Below are 17,647 nucleotides of genomic sequence, written 5' to 3'. Positions count from 1 at the left end.
CAGGACTGAAGTCAGGAAGAAGGACAACCAGATTATCAGCCAGCACAGGTGAGGAAGCCCAGCCTTCAGCAGCATAGTAACATTTTAGCACTCTACTGAAGAATATTCTGAATATTATTGGGAGAATAATTCTGCCTGAAGCTGAGTAAATAAGTCCCAGATATTTTTTTATGAAGTAATTTAGTTCTATTTTTAGCCATTAAAGAACATTTGGATTAACAGATTGAAAAAAGTTCATTCACAGCTTTAAATATACATATCTATGACTGTTACAAACTCTCTCCCCTGCTGCCCATAAAACTAACAAAATCAAGACAGAAATTACATAGTTCTGAAAGTATTTTAAAATCATCATTAATGCATGTGATTTCATCCTATTATACTCACGAGCCTGAAGTTGTATCCTGAATGCGATTTCTATAGAAATTGAGTGCCAAGTATTACCAAGCTGCAATTTTACTGTCTATGTAAAAATACCCTGGCAGCATTCAGGCAAATTAAATTTATAATTAAACCTCAAGCTTTTGCATGCCACCATAATATTTCAGGCAACAATTTCAAGAAAGGGAAAGAAAAGGAAAAGAAAACAGGCTGTGCGTATACTATAGCTCAAAATAGATTTCTCATGTCAAATGGCACAGTTTTTCCTTTTTTTCCATTAAAGAGTTATTTCAAATCTTCTGCTGAATACATTTACATGCCTAATGAAACCTCCTCAGTGATTCTTCTTGAATTACTCTAGATGCTTTAACACTGCATACACTAATAGTGTACACATACATACGAATGGACACATAAATGCATGTACTCATGCACACCATATTCATGAAAAAAAAGAATTAATGGAATTTTTTTGACTGCATGCTACCCCCTGTAAATATGTTAAACGTGAGCAGCACTCATGGCTGGGTTCATTAACTAAAAATGCTGCTGTTGTCTGCACAATTCATGTTGCTCATGTGAGAAGGGATGACATGTAAAATGCTAATTTATAGGCTCGGTCCTTTTTAATTTAACATCAGGGTTCTCTCTCCGTGAGGAAAATCAGGGGTTGCTCACTACAGTTCTCAGGGAAATGACCTGGGCTGAGACCTCACACAGCACCTGGAGATAGAACTCTGCAAGGAGCCTTCTCCAAGAACAAGTGGAGAGAAAAGAAAAAAAGGAATGTTCTGAATGAGGTACAAACACATTTTCTGATACGTTCTCATGGAAAAATAATATCCCAAAAGCCACAGTCCACAGTTCCCATCTTCCAAGGGAAGAGTTATCATATTTGAGATTAGCAGCTGATGTTGTAGATAACTCTTCTCACAACTTCAGCTTGCTCATCACCTATTTCTCCTCCAGCCTTTTTCCTGAACTCCATGTCTCTTGAGCACCTGCAGTCTGGGAGAGCTACTCACATCCCTTCTGAAAGTTACTCTGAACACACTGAACCAAGCATGGAACTTCACTTTATCAATTAAGTTTGGACCCCAAGTCCCCATTAGAGGTCGATGCAGCATCTAATGAACAGATACAATTAAGAGCGGAACTTCAAAACCCCAATATTTCCCCATCCTAGAACAGTGGTAGCGCCACCATTCCCTGAAACATTCCGAGATTTCACTCCACCACAGCTGTACCAGCTCTGCGTTCTACAAATACCTGCGACACCCAACTACTTCAGAGACCACAAATGGTAATTTGCTGCTTAACAATTAACAAATACTAAAATAATTGATGTATTTACAATTTCTGAGCCGGTTCATCAGTGGTTTCCCCTTTCCTGTGCTGTATTTAACTTTCCACAGGGTCTCACCACCTCCCTGCCCCTTGGTGTACAAACTATTTTGGTTTCAAAGACCCCTTCTATACAGGGCAAGGTTTTCAGCAGGACTTTAACGCCTTTAAATTCTTTCCTGTAACCTCTGTGTTAGTTTATCAGAGCAGTCATTAAGGCTGAGCACTTTGAGGCTGATGGGTTTATCTAGGCTAGCCCAACCCCAGCTAATTGCATTCAGCTTGACATTCTCCAAGCACTGACAGTCCTCATTCAAGCCGAGTGTGAAAGTTTTTAAATTAGCTTTCACAGTTTGATTCACAGACAGCAAATGCAAAATGGCACAGGATTAATTTTTTTTTCCCCAACAACACAGTGTAACAAAATAGCCCAAAGGCTATTTTACCTCATTTGCTTTAACTATTAGGGAAGATTCACAGCACAATGTTCCAACAGAGACAAAAGCTCCAGAGGACTTTTCAAAGCTCAGTATTGCCCCCATTAATTAAAGTACCATACGTTTGTACAGCCTTTCCACTTTGTCACTGGATGTTAAAATGAAGTCTAGGCCATTTCAGACAAGCCACAACCATTACTGCTTAAAACATGAACATACCAATACATTCTTTTCAATTTTATTACAGATCACATTTTTAATACCTAATAAAGTATGGCACTGGACTTAAAACGGGCTATAGGGAAACCCATGTTTTCTTGGGGAAGTACAAATCCTGACTTCCCACGTAATCTGACAATGTGCCTTTTGATCAGTCTGCCTTCATTTGCCAGACATAAGTTAAAAAGAAAACCAGAATATTGAATTACCTATTGCAAAAGTGATTTGGTCACTCCCAGCAAAGAGTGGCAGAGCAGGATGGAAATTCAGCTTTCTTGGCACTCTTTATTACTGGGTGTGTTTGAGCAGCTGCATCAACAAACTGGAAGATTCATTATAGGCAAACCATCATAAAATACTCTACACTCAGTATTCAGGAGAAAAATATTTCTCCAATTTCAGAGGAAAACTAAAATCTCCACTAACAGTTTAGTTTATCTCGCCAAAGTAGATATCAGAATATTTCACACAACGTCCAAAACTCATAGACAATCTTTAATTCGAATTAGTTCTAATACTCTAATAATTCCAATATAATACAACAACTGTATATCAATAGCGGCAACTCACATTACACATGGGGAACTATCTTAAGGTATGAAAAGTTATTTATAGTCTGAAATTGAAAAGCAAAAATTTGCATGCACAGATAGATTCCAGCTTCATTCCTCCAAATTTCAGGTATTTATAGCCAAGGATACACAGGTCACATGTGACAAACTGTAAAGTCAAAGGCCCATCTGTAAATGTCAAAATGTTAGTCACTGCGCTGGATGTAATTTAGGTACCTCTTGCCAGGATTCAGAGTAGCAATCTCAAATATCAGAGTAGCAATCTCAAATATCAACCCGGTTTTATGAGTACATTCTATCAAGAAGTTACATACTTGCATTATAAATTGTAAATATCTTGTAAGTATGAAGCCTTTTTTTCACAAGCAAAGGGCGTGAGGAAACGTAAAAAAATTTACAAAATAATCCACAGTGTCTTTTTAGGGAAATTTAATCTAAACCTAGGAAATAGGAATTCCATTGTGTGAACAGAACTAAATCAGAGCCCAAACTAGGCAGGACCAGGCTGGGGAAAGTGAGCCCTGACAGCGCTGGGCAGCCTTGGGCAGTGGCCTTGGAAGCAGAAATGGCACAGTTGGCACACGAGCACCACTCCTGCAGCCTGGATTAAAGTGCATTTGGGTACAGCTACAAAGGCCAGAACTCTAACTCTCCATGGTAGTAGAGAGCAATTTGGATATGCCTTTACAGTCATTTCATGAAATCTTACCTGAAGAAATGAAAGATGAAATTCACTGAATTAAACAGATCAGAAAATCTAAGTTAACACTGACAAAACACAGAATGGAAAAATATATTAATTTTAAAAAGAAAACTACTTTTCTCATGCCTTTAGACCATTAGATCTTGTGTGTAACTACAGACTATAAATCCTTACACAGTAATGAAGATTTACACCCTTTTAAATAAAACATAGCCCACCATAACTGGAACTTCTTCAATGGCAAGTACAACTCAAATGTTCCCTGGATTAACCTCCAAAACTTGGGAAGCTTTCATCAACTTAGATGGCAAATAGCCATGGGTTAATTGAGAACTAAACTTGTCAGAAGCTGCAAAAGAGAGGCAATCCAATTGTCACTGTAAGCAATTAAGACATTCCTCAGGTCGTCTCATGCCAGGTGCTAACAGAACTCGGAATCACTGAACAACGCATTCAGGTGAATGCTTGTGAATATCTGTGCAACTCTGAATTCACACCAATGCTTGTGAATATTTGTGCAACTTTGAATTCTATCCACCTGGAAATGCCACAGTACAAGTGATTAGGGCTGATCACGAAAGTCTCCCGGAATATTCTTGTTTCTAAAACGAAGTAAGATTGGGAAAAAAATCTGATTTTGGTAGAAGTGAATTTTCACTGGTTTACTGGCCATACCAGAGCAGGGACAGAGCATTCACAAGCATCTGCTAAATAAAAGTTTTTCCCTCCAGCACAGACACTGGCATTACCTGGAAGTAAAGACATTAAGTTTCAGCATGATCTTGGCTATTCTTTGAAGACCTGATAATAAAGACTAAGGGCCAAAGCAACTTGTGTGAAAGCCATTAAGAAGTGTACTAAAGGCAGCAAGCACAATATACTGTACATTTCCAGATACTCCTCATCTGTTTTGACTTTTTTATACTTATTAGACTAATTTTATATTTGGATCCTTAAGCTCTTCAGACATATTGGCTTTTTCTTTCTTTTGGGCACACTAAGGCAGGGACCTGATAGGGACCAGCAGAGACCTTGCTTTGACAAGTATTTCTGCAGGAAAAAAAAAAAGGACACGTATTCAGATCTATCTTCAGATAGCCAAAATGCCTTCTAGAATTTTCACTTTCTATCAAGTGAACTTACACTACAACCCACAGATAGAATACTGTCCTTGAATTAAACAACCACTGTCTCAAATAATTATAATCATTATCATTTCCCTCAAATAAGGTAAAATTCTAGAACCATCAAGCATGTTTAACAGAGAAGAGGGAGCACTGCTGAAGATGACGAAGGTCAGATATAAGGAGATGCTACAGACCAGCTGCTCTCAGAGTGCCTGAAATTAACAGCTGGCAGACAATTGTTGGGGTTTCCCACATAACTTGTCAACCTAAATCATTCCCATGTAAAAGCTTACAGTGCTAATGACAAACAAAGCTTCTCCTTTTAAATGCATTTTGTTTTTTCAAAATAACATGACACTGACACTTAGGAAATTTTTTTTTCCCCCCCGCTGAACTCCTGTTCTGAAAAAAGTACAGCCCACATCCTTTCTGAGGCTGTTTTTCTCCATTTCCAACTGGAAAGTTCAGTTTTGGCCTCAGTGGGACACAGTTCCTTGAAATAATGGAAAAATAATTGAAATTAAAAAAATTACTGCTAGGGATGGACACGATTTTATCTTCTTGCATTTGCCAGGAGTTGATTTCACTAAAGGCTTTCACGGGCTGTTTTTAGCCTGAAATTACCTAAAAATGCTTAACTAAATCAGTTTATACTTTACAAACAATATTCTTTACATTTAACTGCCCTAGTGCAAAATAAAGTCAATGTTCAAGTGGCAAATCCTCAAAATGAACGAACATGATGAGACTCAGAAATGTTTGGTTTGCTTTCGAGGTAGTATCAAGCTACTTCTGTTTTCTCACTAAGTTCAGGGCTGTTTTATTTTGACGGCTCTGAAAGAATCACCAGGGAGAAAAACCCTTCAGCTCTGCTTTGAGTTACTCCTACTTCCAAGACAACCAGCACGTAACAGCAGCACAAATCCAAGAAGTGGAATTTCCCTGAGATGTTACACTTGCATGAGTAGTTGTTAATGCCAGCTGCAGCAGCCAGAATATGAATTTTCCCACTGCTAAAATCTTAGAAAGCAAAACACAAAAGTGAAGGCAGCTTTATCATTACCTGCCTGTTCTCATTTCAGAAAGCTGCTTCCCCCTTACCTTCTTTAAGTATCTACTAACAATTTTTTTCATTGCAGTTCATCTTGAAAATTAATCATCATAAATTTAAAACTGTTTTCTTGCACATCTGTCAGGTTGGTAGTGCTACTTCATTTATTACACGACCACGTGACGCATCAGAGCTCAGTATTTGAACATGACATATTTTCACTTTGTTGTGATACCACATTCGAAAATTGTTCCTATCAATCTTTCACTGGAGCCAAAACTTAACTGTCTTGTTCACTGAAACATTAAATGCCAAGTCACACAGATGAATAAAAGCATTTGCAAGATGCAAACATTTGCAAAAGTTTCCTGTTGCAAGGGTCTGTAGAAGAGAATCCAGCAGAGAGAACCGAGCCCACAGTCAGTACCAATTCTTTGCAATCATCTTGGCCATCAGATCTCGCTGAAAGTCAAATGATTTCATTACCAGGCTGAACCTCCTGCACTGCTCCGCATCTGTGATTTTCTGCATCGTTCCCAGCGAGGAGCCAAACCCCAAACAAACAGCTCAGGTACTTACAGTGCCCATAATGCATCAATTTCCCTCTAAACAGTGGCAGCAAACAGGCACCTCCAATACTGTATTACTTTCTTCTCTCATTCATGACGATGGCACACACAGGTTCTTTGATTCTGAAAGAGAAGCATTTCCCAGGTTCTGAGGACCGAGGTACCCCGGCCAATCCATCATGCTTTGTGTGCTAATGATAGACTCATGCAGACGAGGCACCAGGAGCAGTCAGAGGCAGCAGGCATGAAAAGGAGTGAATCAACTGTCAGGGGTTGTGATCTGAAGGACTGCAAGGCTGTGATTAGAATTTTCAATCAGGACTTCCACAATCCATCACGCTACAAGGGAAGGGGGGACACACACACATATTTCTTCATCAGCCCTTCCTGCTACAGGCAAAGCGAGTTCTGAGGCATTAAAAAAGGGAATCTGAACGTCTTATGCTCATAAGCAGGTGCTCTTCAGGGAGTGGAGAGTAAAGGATTTTCTGGGACTGCACAGCTACTATATTTTGTCTGCATTCTCAAGATTAGGCGCAGCACAGCCTTTGAAATTATGAGAAAGCAGCACAGCTCTTCCTCTCTCTCCTCTTACAGGTGCACTCACAGACACCTGAGCAAAAAGTAACCCTGGAAACCTTTGTGTGTTGTCTTTAAGGATGTGAAAAGGAATAAAACCCTCTAGGAATCCTTCATCAGCATTTGCTAACACGCTCGGTGGAACTTTAGAAAACAAAAAGGCAGAGCTCTTTACAGGGAAAGGATTCTCACAACCTGCACGAAATCACCTGCAGCACTTGCCAGGAGGCATTCAGTCACATCCTCCAAATGTAAAAAGGACCAGCAAGTTTACTGAGTGTACAAGATGACAGTTCCCAAACACGTGGTGCAGCCTTGCTTTCCTTGTGGTGTTTGTTTGCCTTGGTACTGCTGCCTCTGACTCAGAGAAAAATTCAATCCCACAACTCAACAGGACTTGGAGCTGGGCTGGTCCTGCAGCCTCCCTTCTGAAACCATGGGAAAGTCACAAAAAATCTGCAAGTATTTCACTGCTTCTCTCCTCTCCTTCCTCACCCATGAAATGCAGCAACTCTGCCTCTCCAGACAAGAATTTTGCAAGAACTCATTCCCAAAGGGGATTTGCTGCCTCAGAGAGCCCGTTCCCCAAAAAATGCCAGCCCAGCAATCAGGAACTGGGTGTTTGTGGCTCAGAGGAAGTGTCCCAAAGTCTGTACTGATGTCACTACAGTTTTAGACTCAAAATCTAGAGCCAAGTGACAAGCTAGGCGGACTAGACATTTATTGAAATACATGAATGAAGCATTTTTTTAAAAGGCAATTTTCATGTTAAACGATGAATAATGAACAGTAAAGGCAGATCTTATTTACATAATTAATGTTTCAGTTATTGATATTCCTTCAGAGGGTCACTAGACATTTTTCTCCAAGTTAATTAATTAATAAAGCAACTCCTTTTATGTAGGTAATTGTAATCACTTCAATACTCAAAGGCATGTAAAATATCTGGCTTTTTTTCTTTAATGTTGCAACCCGAGTGACACAATGATAATTTGCATAAATATAAACACTGAATGGGTCCATTTAACTCCTGACTAGAAAGAAATCCTTTGAAACTAACAGGAAAGAAATACATTAATTACAGACAAACATGGCAATCTGGACAGGACCACCTTTTCTCCTTGCATCACATCGTATTTTCCCTAACATAGATCTCAGCTTCAAGACACTGAACTGCTCATGGTGCACATATGGCCTCACTTTTAGCTGAAGATTGCTCTGAGGAGACAGAATAATTTGGGAAAGAACAGACTTTATGGAGAAACAAAGAGAAACTAGAAAGCTGTTGGAGAGAGGAAAGCTTTAAATGCTCAACACTTCACACATAACAGAACTTTTTCCTTTTCCATTACGAAATGCATTACCAAATCCTGCAAAGAGAAGCCTGATCCTGCAAAAAGTCTGTTAGAGAAAGTCTAAATGCCCATATAAGTCCCTCTCAGGCCAGGTGAGAGGGTTACTTTGCTCAGTGGCCAAAGTTTATTTGCTCTGGTATCAGATCAGGCCACAGGAAAAACAATCTGGAAAGGATTACTGGATGCACTGCTTGAGGAAAGTGGGACAGCTGAGAGGTTGTAATTTTATCACACATAATATTCTTAAACCACTAATAACTTGTACTCATCCCATTTCTATCTGTGTCACCACACACCGCTGCCAAAAAACATCTTCAGGGGAAGGTCCAAGTGCCCTCCCAAACCCGGGCCACAGAGATTCCTCCAAAGTCAATTATTTGTTGTTAGAATTTCACCTTCAATACGTCATTTGCTGTGTGATTTAATGAATGAGAGAGAAAGGGATAGAAGATGCTGATATTTGACCACTGACTAGCTCATAACCAGAGTCACATCACTCTGCTATTTCCTCATCAGAAAACTGCAAGTGTCTCCGCTATCAAGCATTCTGAAGCACAGTTTGGGATTTTTTTCCCTGTGTGATACAGTGCCTAGGACCATGGGGGAAAATGAAGACAAGGAGGGCTCCAATCCACCTTCACAGTTCTGGGGAATGGGATAGCAATAGAGATAATAAATGTTATTATTTGTATTATCCACTCATCTGCACCGTATCAGCTGCTAAAACCTTGCAAATACTCCTGACACCATCAAGAACCATTTCAACCTGTTTTCAGACCGTAAATCTCATATCTGATCTCCATCCAAGAGATTATAGCAAAATGTGAAATAACCTAAATATTGAAAGCCATTTCACAGAAAATGGAAATGGATACTGCAGGGGAAAACACATTCCAGGCTTGCAAATTCCCTCTTTTACGTAATCCTTACCCATATCCTTCCAGGGGAATATTTGATATCTCTCTCTCTCAGATTTTATAACCACTGCAGATCTTTTCAGCCAGCGGCTGGTTGAGTTTTCAACTGGTGGTTCCCACTCCAACCATGCAGGAGGCAGGAATGCGGCCACTAAGCAGGTCAGGAATAAACCATTCAGGTTTTCTTTTCTGTGTTTCTCAGTAATTATTCACAGCCAGGAAGCACGAAAGAGATCTGCTCCTTCAGGGCTTCACTTCCAAAGGATCGATGTGCTGCAAACAGAGGCACTACAGGACTTAATAGCAAGTTTTAAGTGCTTCTCATAAGACAAGAGTCTCCTAAACAGCCTTCTTGCACGTATCCAGGAGCCAAAGAGCTGCTCATAGTGTAAATTTGTGCCTTTTGGCCAAAATCACATGTCCTAAACACAAGGAAGCAACAACGGACACATCCAAGACAAGATAAAAATGGAATTTCAGATTAACAAAGCTCCATTAAATCAACTTAGCAATTCCATCTCCACGGATAACAATTTGGCTTGCAGTGGTGGGCTAAATAATGCAGTTGAACACATTAAGAACAGATCTGTATTCAGGCTGAATGTACTGTTAGCTCAGGGAAAAAAGACAGGAGGGAAAAGAAGTGCTGAATTAGCTGTTTCCTGCCCACAGCACATTTTCTCTTCTCCTTCATCTTCCAAAACTATCATGATCATACATCTATCAACATATCATACACTTTTTCCCTGTGAAAGAGACAAAATAGGCCTCAAAATCTGTGTCCTAATGGACACCATCAAAAGAAATATCAATTCATCTGGATGCATAAACCATCCAGAAATCAGTGTAATCAAAAAGTGGGGCTTCTCCTTTGCCATCCGGTCTCTGCTATAGCAAGGGCTGCTTTTATATTTTATTATTTTATACTGCAGGTACCTTCACTTCCCCTGAGTGCATTTAGCAGCAAACCCAGAGATTTCTCCTCTGACCAAGAGGCAAGTTCCCCTCTCCCTCCCTGCAGTCAAGAGTTTCAGTTTTTCATGAGATGGTAAAAAGTTTCTCTATTGTCAGCACTAAAAGCTTCTCGTAAAGTAGTTTAAAGTAGTTCTTTCTCTATGTAGCCACATTTTCATCAAATTTTACTGCATACACTTTATGAAATTGTTTGACAACCTCAGGATGTAGGTTAGAAAAAGAAGATGAAATGTAGGCTAGGCTATAGGGGGCTTTCTAGGGAATATCCCACTGAAGCAGTCTCCTGGTAGCTAAGGTATCTTCCCTGCTATAAATGCAGTGATTGTTGAGCACAGATTTTCAGTGGGCTCTGGAGGTTTAAAATCATAGAAAGACCTAATTTCTTTCAAAACTATCTGCAGCCTTCCTCTGGATTTTTTTATCTGTATGAGTTCAGATGGAACACAGAAGGAATGATAGACTATTAGCAAGAAACTTTTGTTGAATTTTCTGTCTCCTGTAAATATCATCTAATGCTGTCAGGTTTGCTATGGAATATTTGTTGTTTTCGCTATCTAAAAAGAATTATTTTTTTTCAGATTAAAACCAGCACTTCAAGTAGGACATAAAATTATACTATTTCTGTTGCCTCAAAGTAGGCAATGAAAACTTTAATGTATCTGTTCCTATCTCATGCATACCTATGAATATTTTTAAAGCACAGATATATACTATTCTCCCAATGTTTTTACTCCTAGTTTTGCTCAAGTTAAATTATATTTTTAACTCCAAAAGGGATCCATTTGTACAGATATTTACATCACATGCCCTATTCTATTCCTTTGGGTCTGTTTTAAACATTCTGCAATGCCAGGATCCTGAATACAGTTGCAATTAAAATCTTCACAGGTGTGTATAGTGACTAGACAAAGAATTCCTTACACCCCACCTTGTAATGCTTCATATCCCTACTTTTGTGAGGAAAACCCTGTTAAGGGGAAGGATTCCAGACTCATCCTTTGTGCTGCCTTTTCAGGACACGATGAGCACCACACGCTTCCCAAAGCCTGAGCACAGTGAGGGTGACAAGACACACTCCTGTGGGTGGGTTTTTTTTGTTTTTTATTTCTCTCAAGATTTCAGAGTTTACGTGTGACCTCCAGTGTTTAACTGATGACTACTCAGCACATCACTTACATAAAAGGGCCACTCTCATTTCCTTTACACTCCTCCTCCCAGAAATAAATCAGTGCCCTGACTGATTGAAACACTTAGCTGCCAGTCACTCTGCTTTGTCCCTCTGCTGCCTCACGCCAGGCTGTGAGAGCCCCGGAGATGCAGGGAGGTGATTAAATTGTAACACGGAGCCCTGAGAGCAATAACTAAGTGAGCAGTTACAAACAAATAACACCGCTCTTCATAATTCAGTAAAATGCATGATCCGATTTTGTGCGTGGTTCTGAAAGCCAGTCAAAGCAGCAGGGCTTTTTTTCACTAATGCAATAACGTTACTGCTTAATGGTGGAAAGCACAGGAGAGCAATACACGGCCTACAAATAAAGAGTAAAATGTGCTAGCTTAACAATACAAGTTTATCTTCGTTATGAATTACCTAGGCAGTGCTTTTATTATAGGAGATCCATTGTTTCCTGATCTGCAAATTACTTCCTGAATCTATTAACTATAATGGGAGAAATGTATTTTTCAGTCTTGCCCTCTGGAAAAAAAAAAATCACAATAAATCAGTGTAAGCAGGTGAGACTGAACTGGCAACAAGGCCAAGGTATTTCAAGTGTGCAATCCCTGGCTCCCTATAACACTAAAGGATTTTTTTATTTTTTTGAATGTGGGAGCACAGAGATGAAAGTATTTAAGTGTAAATTATCCAATGATAGTACAATTCTGGAGTATCACCATGCGTGTGAAGGATTATTAAAGATCAGGTAGGATTTTTCCAGCCTTACTTCAGTCACCTCCAGGGAAACGAATTCTGCAACGCTCCATAGGAAATAAAGAACTACTTGAGTATATATAAAAGACTCATGGATATAATTCCACGAACTACAAGCTTTCTTTGTAATTCAGCTACCTCAAAGTGCACAACACTTTTATCGCAGTCCTTGCATTTCATGTGTCTTTGAAGGATGACATTTCCACTCTCTGACTTAGCATTTGCATGTCTTAAATTCTCTAGTAAGGGCCCAAGAAGAGTAAGACTGGTTGTATTTATACACCTTCCTCCCCCTAAATTCCAAAACCACATCCCAAACTCATTAGCTAAACAAAACGCTTCAGACATGTACAGCCATTAAACACACCATGATTATCCTGAGAAAGATAAGAAGCCAAACACCAGTTTAGTTTAAATTCTTCTCTCCCCCATCAACAAGAGTCAAGAGAACTCTTGGTACCAATGCTCTGTCTCACAGGAGTCATCAGATATAGCACATTTTATATTGATTAAACCAGCTAGTCCCAGAGTACTTCAGTGAATACATAATCTACACAAAATCCACTCTTCCAGTTAACTCCTACACCTTTGGTCTCAAAGTCTAAAATTTCAGCAAAATCTGGGCAGTTTATTTATGATGTAGCTGTCAACAGTGGCACTGCTAAATAATTCCCTTTCAATAAGTTTCCTATTTAAATTTTCTCCACTCAAAGCCAGGCTAGGAAGCACCACCTGTGGATAAGGTTGGCTGACACTTCTCACTCCCTTTAATCACTTTTGCAACTTTGCCAGACTTTTAAACTGTTCAGACTACAATTCTACACATCAAGTGCGTCTGCTTTGGGGTGATTTTCAGGATGTGAGGGATGAATGGGTTGAATCACTTCCAAAATTTAGACTGTAGGGAAATACTGTGTTTTGGCCACATTAAATAATCATTAAATCTTGTATCTGAAAAGTTTGCAGAGTTTTGAAACTGGGAGTAAGATTTGGTCTTCATATCACAGATCTGTTTTTCTTGCTAATACTGAAAAAAAACAACCCCACCACCCCCCCTCAAAAAAAAGCCAACAGAGCAAAACAAAAGCCACAAACCAAAAATCCCAAGCCCAAAACTACTGAAAAGAAAAAATGAGATTTTTACACTTGTCCAGGATGACTCCTTTATACAAAAATCCCTCTATACTATCACCCCTCCTGCAGCCTCCAGAAGGAACTAAAATGTGCATTCACATTCCTATAAACATTATCCTGGAAAATGGACTATTTCTTTAATTACTGCTTTGAACTGAAATTACACAGAACAGCAGAGGTGACAGCAAGAGGTTCGTCTTTCCATCAAGGCACCCAGCAAGCTGCTGAGTTGAAATGCATAAAACAGAAGAGTCAGAGCAGAGAAAAAAGGGATTGACTCTGACATGAAGTCTTGTATCACAAGAAGCAGAAAAGAAGAATCTGTGAGAGCTGTTTAATAATGGAGGACTTGGGAGGTTCAGTCTGGGAGTCAAGATGTAAAAACAGCTTCATGGGAGGGGGAGCTTAAGAGTGGATGGAGACAATGATTTATGAGAAAGGAGGAAAGGAGAGGGACCAGGAAACTGGGATTAAGAACTCACACGAAGAGCTGGCATCTCATTTGCCCCTACTTAAAGTCACAAAAACAACAGCAGAAACTGCTGTCACAGCTACTCAATTAATCAGAATAGTGTAGGCCCACAGGAAAAGAAAACCTGGTGTTGATGACGCACGTGGATCTCAACAGAATAGGATTTGATGTTCCTCCCCAGAAAAGGAGTTGTATCTTCCTTACTATATTAAAAGCAAGATCATCCTACCATTAGTGCTGTACTTCTTGTTGAATATCATTCGCTGAATTATTCCAAATACTTAATTTCATTAGATGAATTTTCTAAGAAGACATAAATTAGGGCATATGGTTCATAATATTTTCACTTCCTTTCCCTGTAACCCATTTCACTAGTTTTACACTTCATCAATTTAAGCATTATGGTTAATAGGTGACATTTAATTCTGTCAAAGGAGGAAAAAAATCCAAATGTCTCATTAGGAAGCTCTGATGGCCATTTCAGAAAGCAGTGCTACATTTTCTACCTACGTCCAACAGAGATGAAGACACTGAAGTTGGAAGCATGTGCAGAACTTACAGGTTTCTGTGCAGGGCAGAAGCTTTTTTACTGCTCACTTGGGCATGAGGAAAAGCGGATCCCTGGGGGACAGAATTCCTGTGAGATTTAAAGCTACACAACGGCAGTGCAAAGCACTAAACCAGAGCTCAAAAACATCTGCTTTACCACAGCTAAAAACTAAAGGCAGGCAACATTTTATTTACATTAAGCACAACACACTCCTACACGCATATCAACAGTAATATAAGAAGATTATCTAATGGCAGGAACAGCATCTCTGACTAATTCCAGGAAAAACATCAGTAAAGCCATTTTCTACCCAATACTATGCACTGAAAAGTGGCAATAATCTTTTAAACATCAACAGGTGCCAGAATATCACACAAGAATAAGAAACACACGAAAAAGCTTTCACAAAACATAAAGAAGGCTGAATTCTCCATTACACACAGTCTGATTTCCAGTCACTGCAGAAATTTACAAGGAGCCGTCTTACAAATATCTGTGAACATGTGTGAACTCCACTTCTCCAAAATAAGCAAGATACATTTCTGCTATGTGCTAAGAATTCTTCTACAGGTGGTATTAGTGCCTTAAACACCTCAGTGATCAGTCAGAATTATCACGGGGGGGGATTCAGAGTCATGTCAGGTTTTTGAATGACAGAAGCAAGCGAGGCTTTGTACTGCAAAAAGAGTGTTCAGAAATAGAATACATAATCTAATCATCTACTCACACTCCTGAAGAAGTAGGCCAGCAGATAAAAAACCTTTGAAAAAAACCAACAACTAAAAAGTGTCCCACTCCAGTTTATTAACACATCATTAGAACATTTCACAAGCTGCTGTTAAATATAAAATTATTCAGTGGATAAAAGGGAGGCCATGGGTAGTAACACACTGTACCTGTAATAGCAGCTGTTTCTTTTCTGCACCCTGACTCTTCCCTAAGCTGCTTTTCCCATTGTACTTTTGAAATTTTTGGGTACACTGTATAGCTCCTAAAGGTGTAACCACAAAATGTAAAAGGGTACTTCAAAAAGCCAACCTTTGGCACGTGAGATTTGAGGTGGAAGGGTCGTAAGACACTTTTACAGGTGCCAAAACTCAGAATTTCTCTTCCCAAGTGTGCTACACAGCACAGGAAGGATGTGGTGCTGTAGGAGTGGTTCAGAAGTTTCCCTCTCACATTACTGCACAGAGTTGCATTTAGAAACTTTGCAAGTTATTACCACTACCTCACCACAAGGTTATGCCAGCATTTTTCATTTAAAGGAAATTTCCTTTAAAAAAGCACTTTGTGAACTCCACTAGAAGTTGCAAGGCACTTCAGTCTCCCTTGTCTACTCCTCAACCTTTTATTACCACAATAAATAATATATGCAGTAGATTAATATTTAGAAGAACTTTACTCTCCTACTTGCATCATCCTTATAAATTATTCTCCTATTAATGAGTTATTTGATCTCAACATATTAGCCCAAAAATTACATTGTTCTCTGTTCTACTTTGTAACCTATGTGCTCGCCTTCTGCTAAAAGCCTCTTTTCAAAGTGCTATTATTAATTGTCAAGCATTGGAACTGTTCCTCCAGACATTATCCCCTTTACTTTCAAGACAGGCAGACAAGATTTTTCTCCTATTTTTGCAAGTAAAATACAAGCTAAAGTACATCTGAATGCACAATTCATTCTATTTAGCACCCTGCTCTCCATAAGGTACAGCCAACTTTTTACAGGAAGCAATTGTTGGAACAATTAGGACTCAGCAAGATTAATAAACAAGATGTTGTCATGTCTGCATTTTATCTCATGCAGCGATCCTGGAATGATAAAGATGCAGCCTGACAGAAGTGTGCCAGCAGTGATCAAACCTCTCCAACCATCTCCTGGAACTCTAGGCTGAACTTTTTTATGCTGTATTAATGCTACAACTATAGAACTATCATGAACTACTTCTACTTCTGCTAATTATAACTTTGCCTTAAGTTGAAAATTTTCACCTAAGACCTGCGATGTTCACGCCCCAAGTGGGAAGGAATCCTCCAGACATCCTTTGTTTCAGTTCTTCTGGTTTTTTTCCAGTGTTGTTTGAATATACAACAGGGAAACTACACTGATCTCCAGAACGGGTTTTTGGAGAAGAAACCAGTTGTACACTAAACCAGCAGAATTCCTGGTGGTTTCTGGATGCCTCTTTCTTGTAACAAATCAAACCTTAGATTGGCCTGGAAAAATCCAGTGTCAGTCTTTCTCGTGAAAATACATGTGCACCTATGAAAATCAGATATATACACTATCATTCAACCTCCAAATATGTCTTCTTAATAAATTAGTTAATAAACAATCACCATGAAGCAGCCAAAGATAATCCTGGTCCACCAGAATGAGAAAAACGTCTTCGAGGTAATCCAATACAGACATTAAAATTGGTGTTATATGTGCTTTACTCATTGGCTGCAGTGCAAATTATGTACACATCTTCAGCCACAAAGAAGAAAATCAACACTCTATTCATCAGGAAAAATTATTCCTGTGTTCCCTGATCCACAAGACAAAGGACTCTACCTGTGCAGTTTCCCTTCTTGGCACTGTCCTTCCTCCCATCTCCACCAAAAAGCTCCATCTAAAAACACTGATTAGCAGAATCAGCCACCCACAGTGTGTACAGGTCACCTGCAGTCTGTTCTTTGAACTAGAGATGATCTTTGCAATAAAGAAGAGAGTTACTTCTCTACACAGCCTGAGCAATATTTTGAAGCTTGATGCGCATGATCTGCTCCCTGGATTTCTGCTCCCTGCTAAAAAAAAGCAGCTCGAGTCCAGTGACAGAGAACAGGATTCTTCTCACCTAAATTTCAGTTGTCAGGACTGGGCATTGTGTTTAAGTTAACAAACTCAGCTGCTTCTCCAAGGACTGCTGAGGCACAGAAGCATCCCCTGGAGAGTCCTCCCTTTGCCTCATCTGAGGATCCAACAGAACAAATTATGCAAGAATGAAACATGAGAAACTCTACATTCAAAAGAGACAAACACATAGAGGTAGTCTGTTGGACCAACAATCCTGCCATGAAGAAAATAAAGAGCTGCAACAGAGCTCCCTTATGAAAATCACTTGTTCTTTTTCAAGCCCAAACTCAGCAGTGCTGAAGTCTCAGACCTGTTTTGAGGCTGTGGCAGAGTTATTTTTCTGGTGGTGTTTGACAGCATAAAGAAGATTTCGTGTTTTCTCCAGGAGCATCCTGCACTGAAAGCCAGAAACTGAAGCCTGGCACAGTGGGATTCACTCAGTTACAATTCTCACTTTTCTCTGAGGATCTGTATGCACCAAATTCAATTAGCA

The 17,647-nt window shown here is 39.5% G+C and overlaps 1 protein-coding gene across 10 annotated transcripts in view; it reads right to left on the bottom strand.

Moving 5' to 3' along the window:
• The window catches only part of DAB1 (DAB adaptor protein 1), a 409,578-nt gene that overhangs the window by 117,053 nt on the left and 274,878 nt on the right, over positions 1–17,647 (bottom strand). For 6 of the 10 annotated variants that reach the window (XM_058421723.1, XM_040072731.2, XM_040072735.2 and 3 more), the window contains one exon: positions 6,414–6,526. The exons of the other annotated variants lie outside the window; for them this stretch is intronic. The gene's annotated coding sequence lies outside the window, so the exon portion shown is untranslated. The remainder of the gene's footprint in view (positions 1–6,413; positions 6,527–17,647) is intronic. 10 annotated transcript variants of the gene reach the window in all.

Source organism: Hirundo rustica, chromosome 9 (assembly GCF_015227805.2).
Source record: "Hirundo rustica isolate bHirRus1 chromosome 9, bHirRus1.pri.v3, whole genome shotgun sequence".
Lineage (NCBI taxonomy): Eukaryota > Metazoa > Chordata > Aves > Passeriformes > Hirundinidae > Hirundo > Hirundo rustica.
This window is presented reverse-complemented; position numbering and strand designations above follow the sequence as displayed.